Here is a 15049-nt window from a genome sequence, read left to right on the forward strand (position 1 = left end):
TTGCTTAATCTAAGATCACAAAAATTTACTTCTTTTTTTTTGCTGAGAGTTTTGTAGTTTTAGCACTGACATTTATGATCTATTTTGAGTTAATTTTCGGGTGTAACTGAGGTACCAGTCCAACTTCATCCTTTTGCATATGGATATCCAGTTGTCCCAGTATCATTTGTTGAAAATGATTCTTTCCCCGCTGAACAGTCTTGGCAACCTTGTTGAAAATCAATTGATCATAAATGTAAGGGTTTATTTCTGAGCTCTCAATTCTACTACATTGATCTATATGTGTAGCCTTATGCCAGTACCACACTGACTTGATTATGGGAGCTTTGTAGTATTCCTACTTAAATTTAAATTGATTTCTTCTTTCTGTGACAGAGAGAACAACTTTACCAGCCTGCCTCATCATTATAAGTCCTTCTTATCACAGAATTATGGAATCTCTCAGCTGGAAGGGAGCTTGATGATTAGCTGGTCCAGTCACTTCATTTTACAGATGGTGACTCTAAGCCCCAGAGATTTGTCTACATGATGTGATTATATGGGCCTTTCTGCATACATAGTACCAAGTTTAAGAAATCTTATCCATTTGCCCTCTTTGCTTCAAATATTTTGAAAGACATCAAATATTATAGACTGTGTACTGCTCCCTGATTCTCTTCTTCTCATTCCAATCCCAGGAAAAACTACCATTCTGAATCTAATATGTATAATTTCATGTTTTTGTACTTTTCCAAAACCAACACAAAGTAGCATAATTTTAAAAAATCATTCAGCAACATGTTTTCTCATTTCAACATTGTTTTAAATATTTATGTTGATACATATAGATTTGATTCATTTATTTTAAATCTTCTATCATATTACATTTAATGAATATAACTTTAATATATCCATTCTCCTGTTGAGAGACATTTAGGTTTTTTATTCTTTATTTTCATTTTATTTTTCTATTATAAGAAATGCTTGTACGTGTGTCCTTGTGTTCAGATATGACTGCATCTCACTGGAGAAATGCCACTACAGGGCAGCAGAGGATCTGCTTCCTTTTTTTTTTTTTTTTTTTACTAGATGTTGCAAAATGCTCGCCAAAGTGGTTATCATAGCTCCTGCTTTTCACATCCTCACTTGTATTTGACATTGTCACACTTTAAAATTTTTGCCAATCTGATAGGTATGTAATGGCATCTTATTACTTAATTCACATTCCCCTGATCACTAGTAAAATTGAATTGTTTTTCTGCATGTTTATTGGCCATTTTTTCCCCTTCCATTATGTGCTTAAAAATTGTATTGCAGAATAGTGTGGGTTTCTTTTCTTCTACAGCATGAAATTACTGCTTTTTATTTAGCCTGTAGTTAAATATGATTTCCCAAAGACTAGTCTATTCCTCCTGCCACTGCTGTCCTCCTGCTGCCGTTACTGATAGTTCCTCTACTGCTTATTTTCTGAATGGCTCTTCTGTGATGGAAATGCTTATTACTCCAATTCCCATAAGGAACACGCAGAGACATTATAATTTCCATTTTAAAGATAGGAAAACTGAGTTTGAGAGGGACTAAGTGATGTATAAAAAGTTATACATCTAAAAAGTAGAAGAGTTTTATTCAAGTTTAAATTCATTTTTCTAAAAGCACTTTTTCTCCCTGCCTCCCTATTTTTCCTTTGTCCAGTTTTTCTCCTTAGTTATATTCTTTAAATATCTTGTATTGTTTCCATCAATTTTGTACTTTTTAAAGCTACTTTTCTAATTTGTCAGGGATATTTCAAATTTTCTTTCTGTCTTCTAATAATTACTTTGTGATATATTGACATTTCTTAATTGCAATTGAGTTTTTTTTAATTGGTCATTGTCTTTATACAAATAGATTGATTAGAATGGTTAGCAATGATGCATCATTTGAGCCACCATTTAAAATTGTCAAGTGAAGAGTGAGTCATTTTTAAATAACTCTATTTCAGAGCATCGCAGGTAACAGCAATGGGGGCAATGGCTTGTTTCCTTGAGTGTTAATATTTGTGATGACTTCTAACACTTTATTAAAAGCATGTAGTATTTCTTTTTTGTGTAATCTATGCTTTAGCATAGGAGGAAACTAAATGCTATGTTCCAGTATAAAATGCTATGTTCTTCTGGAAACCATATTGATGCTTGCACGATATTTTATGCACAAAATAATTGCTATTTGATTAGTGACTTGTTCTGTTATTTCAGGCACTGATGGCAATCTGCCTAACCTGTCTTTGTTAACTCATCCTATTCAACAAGCATAGATTTAGTCCCAATTGTATAACATGTACAACATGCTTGGCTCTGGGAATAATAATCCACTATCTCATACTAATTGAGATAGGAAAGGAACTTCACATGCATCTTCCTCAGACCCTTTGTGGGGTTATTAGCTCATTTCTACAAATGAGAAAGCTGAGGTTGATGAAATTGGGCAATATACCCACTCTACAGAACTTATAAGCATTGGACACTTGATCAGTCACACACATTCTTTATTGATTTCTATAGCAAGCAGATGTCAGGCCAAATTCTTGTGTTTGATTACCTGTGTTAGAGTCTTGGGAGAAGGAAGAGGATAAAATAAGTACCAGCAAGGAAAGAGAAGGAAAATGGTTAGGTCTAACTTGAGCTGTCTGAGTGTAGGCTCCTGGGAAAGTAGTTAGCCCAGCATTCTCAGGATGCTGAGACTTGGAAACTGGCAAAGAGAAAGATAAGTTTATTCAAAATTTTACATGTGACAAGGCCTGCTACTACCTTTAGATGCTGTGGGTAGGTAAAGTAGAGAACAAAGGCCGGGCTCCTGAAATAAAAATGAATGCTTTATGTATTTATTTATTTATTTATACTATTAACTCACCAGTGATTGTGTTTGTAATAACTGATATTCACAAAGAGCTGTGTAGTGGTCCATAAACAATTACTTTCAGGCTTACTTGTTAGGAAGCTGACCTACATTGCTTTGCAATGGATTCTGAATATAGTGCAAATGGATTTTATCATTACTAGCATCACTATTTTTATTAAATGTGAAATATGACAAAGAGGATTAATGCTTGTCAACAAGCCTACTTAGCACTTCATAGTTTTCCTTTTCAAATGTGCTTTTGCAAATATTAACCAGACAAATGATTCTACTGTGATGTGAATAGAAGCCACACAGCTGTAACTCTATACTCTGTGAATATGTTTCCTGCAATGTCAATTAATTTTGCTTCCTGAAGCATATTCTTTCATGTATAGTTTCATCCATGCTGTGTGTTCTGCCTGGAATGATTAGAGGCCTGCAAAAGTGGATAAAAATAACAAATTAAAACAGAAAAAAACAACAAAACATAATAGCTTTTCAGGAGTTAGGCCCAAACTCAGAATCTGTTTTCTTTCCATTTTCCATGTTTTCATTTATAGTGTAAACTATTCGCCTTTCTCCCACCCCTTGATAAGAATGGTCTTTTGCACTCTATTAACCCCAGGTTCTAGAAAAAAGCAATTTCCTAACAGGTGAATTAACACTAGATAACATTACCTCAAATGCCAAGTCATTTAATGTGTAATTGAAAAAAAAAAAAAATTTGGGAGGCAGTATTGCAATGTCTTTTTTTTTTTTTTTTTTAACATTATAAAGGGTCTTTTCAAACTAACCATAGGCTCCCAACCTCCCGAGAGTGATTTGCCTATTAACAAAGCTCAAGAACAACTCCCACTACTAGTACACGAAGAAATAGCCCCCAATTTCCAATTACTTTTGCCGCTGACAGTTCACTGGACTGTTAAGACGCGTTCTTCACCATTGTGTGGATGTGGTGAAGCCAGGCAGTCGTGTGTGCTTCTCTTTTTGATTATGCAGTAATTAGACTGTTCCACTAATGGAAGAAGGGAAAAAAGTTTCTAGAGAAAATGACATCCGGTGTAGCTCGCTTTGAAAAACTCACTGGCACAAAAGAAGAAAGAGTAACCTTTTTGTCACGAACACTGTGAAAGGTTTTATGCGTTAACTAAGCAGCATTAAAAATGGAAAGTTGGAATCTCAAATTAGCTCAGGCATAATTGTGTGTTTGCTTGCAAATAATAAAGCAAATAGGTGTTTTAGACAAGCTCATTAGTCAATAATAAGGCCTTTCAGAGATGTACACAGGAGACTTGCTGGATGTGGATGAGCATCTCTAAGAATTCCGGATTCTGTGTCTCTGCTCCGTGAATTCATTAAAGATCCCTTGACAGTGTTCGGAGAGTGGGAGTTTGCCCTTTTGTCCTTGAACCGGCTTCACCTGAGAGCTCAGCTCTTTCCGTAGGTTATTAATGTATTAGTCACTCTATAAAAGTTCCCTTGATTTATTTTTCTGGTGGCGAATTTAATTCCTACTCCTCTTAAAATTAAAAACTCAATTCAGTCTCACCGCTCTATCATTCTTGCCCAAGCCCCCGCAGTCTTCTTTTCCCTTTTCCTTCCCAATCACTTTTCTTTTTCCTCACTCTACTTTGTATTTTTAGTATTTCATATGAATGTGACATTTTCCCTTTTACCTATAGAATTTCCCCATTTTCTCTCCCCAGTGTGAATTGAAAATGGCAATTCTTTATTCAGTGCACTGCAAATGACTAGCAATCTATTGCAGGTATGAATATAACCAAATGTCTCCCTTTTTGCTCTTATAAATTCTTAGAAGCTTGGATGCTCTTTGAGGTTTCTCCATTTTTTTTTTCTTTTTCTTTTTGTTAACAGACACAGTAAAGAGAGTTCAGAGAGGGAAAATGTTAAAATTATCAGTTAAATGAATTGCTCTGATGAAACATAATTTTTATTTATCTGGGTTTTCATATTACTGGTTTGTAACTGAGTTATACCTGAGTAAATATCTGGATGATCTTCTCTGGTTCTGTTTCTCTTTTATATGACAATTAAAAAACACTTTTTTAGCAGATTTCTAGGATGACTATATTTTTCAAACCAAAATTCAGGATCCAGAATTTGACAAAAGATTTTTGTGCCAATTCTGCCGTTGAGAAGCATATTGTTAGACTTAGATTAGATTTAGATTAGATCCCAGACTTGAATGCTGGGATCTTTCCTTGTTTATGAGATGACAGGACATTGGAAATGAGGATACATGAAGGTTTTCACCATGGAACTGTGGCATGAACAAAATAGAAGGGTTTTATATGAAGTTTTTAACATACTAGTTACATCTTCATTTTTTGCCTTAGGAGAGAGCATAATTTGAAAACGAATGGGTGAAAATAATATAATTCATGGTAGAACCTCAAATAATACTGGTTTATTAAAAATCACATTTTAAAGTACTTTCTATATTAATATCTAATTGCATCACACATTAAGACTGATCTTAAAGTTCTTCACAGCTGTTATGAGCAAATGAGTATGTCATGACACCTTGGTTGAGAACTGGTGATTTAAGATATAGTCTCCTGTGTCAAGGAACATAATGTAGTTTGAAATTATTTGTGATTCTTTACCTATTATTGCCAATGGTGAAAGAGGAAAAATGGATGAAATGACAATTTAAAAGGGCTCATTTCAACAATAAGATTTTTCATTTTGCCAGTCTTGAATACCTCTGCCATCAACATTATGACTGTCATTAATGTCATTAGCTTGATCACTGCCATCATCAGACCCTGAAAATCTGGGAATTACAAAAAAAAGAACACTATGAATTTTGGCTCCTGAGGGCCTTACATTGTTGTTGTCAGTATTAAAACAAAACAAAAAACACTTTCCACAAATACTTGGAAAATGTGCATTTAAATTGATTAATTTACTCTTACATAAATTCTCAGACTTCTCTCTACTATGTATTTTATACTGCATATTTTAGTCATTATTAAGACATGTAACATGCAAATTAAGGTTGGAAAAAGCAGACATTCGATGACATACGCAAAAATGGGGCTGCTTCTCTTTATGCAATATTGATGTGAGTTAAATTTTTGTAAATAAAAGAAAGTTTTAATTGAAACATGCTTTTACATGAACCTTGACTGCTCAATTTTAAATTAACTGTGCAGAAAGTTATCTATTAAATAGAATACATTTTTTTCAACAATGGAAATAATTGCTTTCCAACCTTTTAAAAATATATTTTAAAATTTTTTATTCATATTTTCTTATACTGGATTTTCTTAAAGTTTGAAACCCATTCAATGTGTAATCCTTTTGCCTCATCGTATAAACAGCTTATATGTAACAAAGTCTATGCTTTAGCACAGTTCTGATTTCAATTTTCAAAACTATTGAGGAATCTTGTTACACTTGTGACCCAGTATATGAGCATATATTTACAGATTTATTTAGAAACTCAGATGCAGCGTTGACTTTTGAAAAAGTGTCCTGTTTGTAGAATACTGGCATCATTACTTCAAGCAAGACCCCTTTTATCTCTGTACCCTACTCCCATAATCTTGTTTTTCTTTCACAACCACTTTATTAAATATATACCTTTTGTTTGTATATGTTTTTATTAGATGCGTTTTACCTGTCTGTATTTTTAATGCCTATAAATGGTGTGAGTATAATACTCTGGTTTACTGTTATTATTATTACTTTCGTACTTAGCATTCTCTTCCGTTCATGTTGCACTGAAAATTCACTGCATATTTAGAAGCTAGGAAGCAGCTGGCAAGCAAACAGCCTTGATTCCAATATAGAAGAAGAAAAGTCTTATTTACTGTTGGAATATAGAAGAAGGTATGAATCCAAAATCCAGACCAATATTGAAACACCCCAAAGTATCATTATAGCATATTATTAAATACTAAAATATGAGATGCATGGTACTATTTGGTAACATTTCAGATGATGGGGAAATCAGTAAGGGATGGGGAGGTAAAAGAAAGCTGGAAATTAAAGGATCCAAGATTTGAAAATGCAGCAGGGAAAGAGATTTAGAAGTTGAAATTGGTGGGTGGAGGAGTGGCAATATAGCAAAGCAAGTAAAGGCATAAACTTGGAGGCTCTGTGATACAGGGTAGCAAGAAATAATTTAAATAATGTTTATAGACCTATAACAAGGTTGGAAAAGTGGCTTTGCTAACTTATGTTCATGGGCTTCCTCTGTCTTCTTCATTTTTCATATTTACTTCTTTTTATCTCAAATTTTATCCACTTCTCTGCTGTCATAGACAGCTTTTCTTGTGTGGTTGGAGGAGATGGTAGCCAAAAGCTCCAACCCATGTTTCCCCTACAAAAGGTGATCCAAGAAGAGGAGGCTTTTTCTCACCCAGATTCTGTTTGTATCTAAACTCATGGATATATTATTCCTGATTCTTCTTGGATGCCTATTATTGGACCAATCATTGAGAACTTGGGAACGGGATACCACCATTAGTCAAGCACCCACCAATATCCCAGTGACCAACAAATCTGCAGGAGACATGCAGCTGGATAAAGAGGGCAGTGCCTCCAAGGAAGGCAGGAGCTAGGCAGATAGGAGCAGCAGATATCCATTAGAGCTTCCCATGTGATCGGCACAGCGATTCGAAGAGGCAGGTAGCACAGGAATTCCCATTCTCGTTAGTAGATAAGGACACAGTACATGCCCCAAAGTCAAAGACCTTGTAAGTAATTGAACAAGAACTTGATCAAAATCTGCTGAAGGTTTTAGAGTAGTAAAACCTAACAGTTATGTCTTATTTTTGGAGAAAATTTCTATTTGTTGTTTTGGTTTGTTAATTTTCCCCCATATTCTTGTAAACTGGGAATCCCATGACAACTCTTTAAGAATACAATTCAGAAAATCAATGCCAAATGCTTTAAGCACACAGGCATATACTCACACACTCTCATTTGCAGTTTTGTTACATTTATTGAGAGCTAATTGTGTTCGAGTCACCTCCTACATACCTTACCTATATCATCTCATTTATCATTTCATTTAACCCTAACACAGTGACTATATGATCTAGGCTGTATTATTATTTAGTTTGCAATGCCACAGACAAATTAAATAATCTGCCAAGTCCATATAGATAGTAGTTTGGTACAACCAAAATCCATACACAACCCAATAGTCCAAACAGATTTTCTTATCCAGCAAGCCATACAGCTGAGTAATGCATGCACATATAGGAAAAATATGTGCACATACCTTTTATATGGGCATATTTTAAATAATTCATTTGTGATTGCTAATGCCAGACAATCTGTAAACAAATTAAACCATATGTTTATTCTACTGGAACGTGTAAACTTCCTTAATTTGATATTCTACTGTTCATTAGAATCAATGGACACCCATAGGTCTGAACCAAGGTAAATTTAACTGCCAATAGATAATCAGCTTCATTCTTTCTGTGTACATAAAACCTAAATTAGTCATGAGGGATAATTTCAGATGTTAAACACAGTCTGATAATTCAGAAGCACATTGCCTTATGTACCATTCTGTACTTTTATCGTAATCTAAACACCTCTGCCAGAACTGAAATCTTACCATTTTTTATGTTGCATTCTAAATATAATTGATCTTGAGTTATGATATAAAAGACCAGCACTCAGCAGCTGGAAAATAACATTTTGATGGTATCCCAGACTTGGGAAAAACCCCCACCACAGAGCCTGTCAATATTCAGCTGACAAAGACTATTTCATGCTTGTTTCAGGAGAAGATTTTCAATCTGTCTGCAACTAGCTGCCAAAACTTTTGGATGAATAGGGAAGAATGCAGTCAATCACCCAGATGTTCCTTCCGCAGGAGGCCATGCACCCAGCTATTTGGAAACAATCAGGTGCCTGGAACATGAAGACAGCACATCTGGAATGTATGTGTGTATATGTGTGTGCATGTGTGTGTATGTGTGTGTGTATTAACTTTTTAAGGAGATATTTTGATGTCATGTTGAAACAATAATTACACCTCTTGAAGTACCTAACTCTGAGATAAAGTGTGCACAATTGTAGTTTAGAGGAACATTTAAGTGTAGTTCACATTATGTGTTGGTCGTGTGACTAAATGTTGATAATTCTATCTCAGGACATCCATGAATGCTGATTATCTATTGCTCAACCATATTTGAAGATTGAATATTGAACACTTAATCTCTGCTATGGTTAATTTAACAATATACTCACCTCCAGCTTTTCTTGACTCCCACTGTATCCATGCCAACTTTTAAAACTTTATCAAGCTTATCTAGTTCTGAGTGAATTCAAATGACTGCTAAAGATAATAAAACACCTAGTTTCTCTCTAGTAACTGAGTAAATGTGAATTAAAATAACAAGATCCATTGTAGGGATTTTAAACAGAAGGCAGATATGGTCAAAATGCTTTTTAAAGGCTTAGCTCAAGATGTAAAACAGATCTGAGATTTTTAAAAGCATGAACAAAGTATGGTAATTTGGTACAGGGAATTATTATAAAAATATTGTTGTAGTGAGATACTGAAAGCTGGCATTGCAGTCCCAATCTTAGATGCATTTTTTAAGAGTCTCAGTCTTGGATGCACAGAGGTAATGGCGGGATGTGAAGAAAGACAACAGGACGGAGAATAAGAAAGGTGCACTGTTACCCAACTATGGAATAAAGGAAGGTAGGTAGAGGGGTGTTTATTCGGTGTGGGCAATAGGATGAAATGTGCTCACTCCATACTGCAGAGTCTGTTAAAATGACTGTGGTGAAGAGGGGACTTGACTAGGAGCCAGGGTGACTGGGAGTCAGTTAGTACCATAGACCCTTGGTAAAATGACTGAGATCTATTAATAAGTACCCTACCCACACTCCTAACCTGCATTTACACTGGGGCTTAAAGTTTTTTGTCTTACAGCTGGCACTAGAATTACACTTAAAAATGATGTAGTTATTTAGGAAAGAACTTCAGTAAGACTCAGAGAGAAAGATGAGATCTTACTGAATCTACAGAAACATAACCCACAAGTAAGAGAGTTGCATTACTCTAAGTTATAAAGAAACAGAAATTAGGACAGTAGAGGAAAGACAGGAGAAGAAAGGAGACAGGAGTCAGTGAGAAGATGCAGGGCTAAAGTATCACAGGTGAAGTGGTCAGTGGAAAAGAGTCCCTGTGGAATGGGGTAAAACAGATTTAAGAGCAAGACTACTTGAAAGGCTGACATTCATTTTGAACTTGTTTACAGTTTTGTAATGTAAGATTCCCTTCTCTTTCCCCCTCAAATATCAATAATATCTAATAGGTTTTTAGGGGGAGCTGAGAAAGGGGCTTAGCTTTATACTCGAGTTAATGTGCTATAGAACACAGAGTGTGTGTACCTGAGAAGGTGAGAGGTAAGACCTCTAAGAAAGAGGTCATCAGGATTGTGTATCCCACTCACTGTCATATTCCCTAGAATTTGGAGAAAAACTGGTGAAGGCTTTGGATTTCCAAAGGACATTAAATAGAATGTGGGTTATTTAGATAAGTTCTACATAAAGATTTTCAAGGTCAGGGAGCCGTGAGCTGACATCTAGGCTATCTTAGAGGTCTGGACCCCTACTTTCTTCCTGTTATAATAAAAATGTTTTTTCTCCTTTAAGGAACGGATTTAATGCAACAGCTGAGCACTATGATAAATCATCTGAAACTAGCGTGGGCCATCTGGCTGTCATGAATAGTCTTAAATAAATTGAATCCAAAGTAAGAAATATAAGGAGACAGTAGGTTCCATCTTAGTTGAGCTTAAAAAAAAATGAGCAAGGTTTAAAAATCACGCTCTGGTTTTCAGAGGCTTCTATATTGCTTTGTGAAACATAGACTAGTTGTTGATGATTATGACATCATGACTAGTTCTGGGCAATGAAAGCAAAAATAGGATTACAAAAGAACTCACAGAATTCAGAATGCCAGAGAGATCCTGCAGATAATCAATTTCTCTGTTCCTATCAATTTATAGAGACTCAGCTTTTATTTATCACTAATGGAAGCTTAATGATGTTACAACTATTATCTCTTGATGATTTCTTTTTCTTATAGGTCCAAATTTAGAGGTATCTGTGTATTCATTCATTTTCAAGCATTTATTGTGTTCACTACATGTCAGATGCTGATACATCACTGCGAATGCACAGATAAATAAGATCTGGTCCCTATCCTCAGGAGCACATACTCTGATGAAAAGATATCAGGCAAACATTGCTAATAGAATTACAAGTCATGACACTTTGCCGTGGTTTCAGTGTGAGCATGGTAAAGAGAGGTTACTTTAACTTTGCCTGAGGAAGACAAAGAAGCCTTCAAAGAAGGGGTTACTTGTGAATAAAAGCATAATATCATTAGAACCAGAAACTTGGGGTACCTTCTAGGAAGTCAAATAGGTGTATTAAGATGAAATCAAGCATAGAAATATGAAAGGTCTAATTTTATGGGTAGATATTATATTTCTCATCACTATTCCAACCACAGGAAAAAAAAAGCAGTGTGGATAAAGACTCATCCACCTATAGATGAAGACATATGTCTAAATATTTATACCTACCATAAATATGTTGCACATTATATAAGTTAATATAAGCTAAGCTGTTGTAAATATAGACTCCAAATTTATTGGCTTAAGGAATAGTTTATTTCTTGCTTATGTGATTCCAGAGTTGGTTTTCCAGGGCTGAAGGTAGCTCTTCTCTGCGCAGAGATTCAGGGAACATGGCTACTTCTGTCTGTGACTCTATCATATCCAGGGGTTTCTTGTCAACAAAATAGCTAAGACTGAGTCATCGTGTCCAGGTTCGAGACTAGAAGGGGAGGCAGAGGGTGAAGTAGACCCGCTACTGCCTTAAAGCTTCCTGCTTTGTTTTGAATGTGTCCTCCCCCAAATTCAAATGCTAAAACTTAGCTGCCAATGTGATGGTATTAAGGAGTGGGGCTTTTAAAAGGTGGTTAAGCTATGAGGGCAGAGTGCTTATAAATGGGATTAGAACCCTTATGAAAGGGCTTGAGGGAGTGAGCTCACTCCCTTCTATCTTTTCTGCCATATGAGGACACAAGGTTTGTCCCCTCTGAAGGTTGCAGCAACAGGGTGCCATGTTGGGAGCAGACAGCAGCCCTCACTAGACACTGACCCTGCAAGCACCTTGGTATTGAACTCCCCAGCCTCCAGATTGTGAGAAATAGATTCTGTTGTTTGTGAATTACCCAGTTTCCAGTATGTTGTTACAGCAGCACAAATTGACAACACCCCCTAAAGTAGTATATATCTTGTTTACTTATGTTACCTTCAATTGGCCAAAATCAGTCTCATGGTTACATTTTACTACAAAGAAGGTGGGAAAGGTAATCTCGTCATGTGCCCAGGAAGGAGAGAGTAGATTTTAATTGGCAGTATGCATTCTTTGTTACAGAAATAAAATTAAAATTGATAAAAATTAAACCGTCTAGATCATTCTAAATGGATCTAAACTTATATAAAATGTATCAGGATGATATATAAATTCCTTCACTTAGGCTAAAATATTACTTGCACGAACAGAGAACAGTAAAGGCAAATTAACAATGTTCACATGGGAAAAAGATGTGGAGGTTTTGCTTGGAGACTAATTCAACATGTGCCCACAGTTTAATGTGGTTCCTGAAAAACAAACCAACACACAAACAAAAAGTGAATATAATTATAGGCTGCATCAATACAAGTGTACAGGAAGAAAATGAATTCTGCTCTAGAAAGATTTAATTCAAGATCTTTTAATAGCGTTCTGGTTCTATTTTTAAGAGGCACACAAGTAAGCAGAAAGGGTTTAGGATGACAGGGTACAGAGATTTAGAAACCAAGTTATGTGAGGACAAGTAGTATAGATACCATGTTCTGTCCTACAGAAGAGGTATCATGATGATGGAAGGGTGTGTGTATGTGTGTGTGTGTGTGTGTGTGTGTGAATTGAAGTGGGAAAAGGTATGCATTAAAGTGGTCTTTAAAATTCAAAGAAATTTAAAGTTTAAATGCTTGAAGGTTAGCCATATGGAAGAGAGAGTAGATTCATTCTCTTCTGCATCACAGAACCAAGGAAGGAACATTTTGGCTTAATATGATGAAGATCTGCATAATTGAAGCTATCCAAGAATGGTGGAACAGGCTGCATAGAGAATTATTGAGATTCACATCACTGGAAGTGCTTGATCGGAAGCTGAATGACCTCATGTCAAGCCTGCTGTAGAGAAACTTTCCTCTCAGTGTGGACTAGATGATGTCTAAAATGTTTTCCAATTTTAGGGGAACTGTTTTTACTCCCCACACTTCTGACACCAAATATGTGCTTTTTCTTTAAACCAACAATCAATTTTCCAACTTTCTGGACACCAACTGGATGTCCAACAACTAAATTTAATTAGAACATGAGTGGAGTTAGTGTCAGATCCCACAGGTTAAGGGCTCTGTCTCACAAGACTGCCTCTACTTCAGAAGCCAATTGCAAGCCCTGGACCTCCTGTACTTCTGATCAATTGGCTATCAATCAGGAGTTCCCATGACTCCCTCCTTGGGTTTGACAATTTCCTAGAGCTAGAATGGCTCACAAAACTTAGTCAAACAGTTTTCTTACTCTTTCTGGTTTATTATAAAGGCTACAAGTCAGGAACAGCCAAATAGAGGAGATACGTATGGCAAGGTATGTGGGAAGGGGCATGCCACTCGCCCAGCAACCTGGAAGCTCTCAGAGCCCCATAGCTTATCATTGGCCATTTGTGATTAACTCAATCTTCAGTCTCTCCTCTCCATTGATATTGTTGGGGTAGGACTAAAATTTCCAATGCTCTGATCATGCTTTTGGTCTTTTTGGCAATCAGGCCTATCTAGGAGGTATCTAGAGACCCACAAGTACGGTGATCTCATTAGCATACACAAAGATGCTCATCATTCCAGAGATTCCAAGGGTTTTAGATGCTCTTGTGTCAGGAACTAGGGACTAACACCAAATATTATAACCAAAGATGTCGTTGTCACCCTTGTCACTCAGGAAAATAAAAATGATTTTAAGAGCTCTGTGCCAGGAACCCAGGATGAAGACCAAATATACATATATTTTAGTATATGACAATATCCCACTAGGTTTCACTAAATTCGACATTATTTCTATGGTTTTTCTGGATGATTCAGGCCAAAATAATATTCCTGTTGAAGTATATAAATAAAAGCTACCACACGCAACTTGGTCATGAGACACAGACAGTGTGGCCAGCATCATGGGCACGCCCTTCCCTGCTGGAAAAGTACTTTTATAATTGTCTAACTAGCAATTATTTTCATGACACACCATTCTGCTTAAAATCACATACTGAAAGACAAACTATGATTATTCAGACTTGAGAACTTGGCAGACATTTTGAAAGTTAACAGTGTAAGTCTGTCACTTCAAGAGAACAATGAACAGTATTTATTGTTCATGAAAATATTTGAGCTTTTAAGCCAAAATTAACAGTGTGGACTCTTGTATTTGCCACATAACCATGACAGCTTCCTGGTACTTAAAAGAATTTTCTGATGAGGCCAGTAGTGATGTTAACAAGTGTGATTTTTTTGGATATTACATAATGAAACTTGTCAACATTTGAATAATCTGTATAACATAGTGAGCCATTATTTTCCAAATGAGCAATTCCAAATGATGCAATGATGTTTTAAAAATTATGCATGAATAAAAGATCCAAAGTACACAATAAACCAGTAAATTTTTTTAAGAAACAAAGTACAAAAATTATTGACATGGTTTCAGATTTCACCCCACAAATGACTTTAAAGAAATCTATACTTGCTGAGTTTTGGTGTAGCATCAAAGAAGAATATCCACAATTATCTGAAATTACTACTAAAATATTAATCCCTTTTTACTACATGTATCTTTGAGGCCAGAGTTTTTTCATTTTCTGTACTCAAACCATACATTTCAATAGATTGAATGCAGAAACAGATTTAAGAATCTAGCTGTTTTCTTTTTTTTTTTTTAGTTGAGTGAAAATTAGAAGTTTATAGGAAATGAGAAAAAAATTATTACAAGAAAGCAGATAAAAATCAAAACAGGAATTAGACAAGGGTCTTGGTGTGTTATTTTGGATGTTAAGTGAACACTTCTTTTTTTTTTTTTTTTT

General features: G+C 35.6%; 1 long non-coding RNA gene across 1 annotated transcript; it reads left to right on the top strand.

Moving 5' to 3' along the window:
- The first annotated feature begins 4175 nt into the window (after window positions 1–4175).
- On the top strand, window positions 4176–13037 carry LOC119471396. The gene is made up of 4 exons (XR_005200444.1): window positions 4176–4296; window positions 4563–4624; window positions 8628–8786; window positions 12966–13037. It is a non-coding gene; the product is annotated as an uncharacterized LOC119471396 (long non-coding RNA).
- The last annotated feature ends 2012 nt before the right edge of the window (window positions 13038–15049 follow it).

This window comes from Cebus imitator, unplaced genomic scaffold (genome assembly GCF_001604975.1).
Source record: "Cebus imitator isolate Cc_AM_T3 unplaced genomic scaffold, Cebus_imitator-1.0 Scaffold60, whole genome shotgun sequence".
Classification (NCBI taxonomy): domain Eukaryota; kingdom Metazoa; phylum Chordata; class Mammalia; order Primates; family Cebidae; genus Cebus; species Cebus imitator.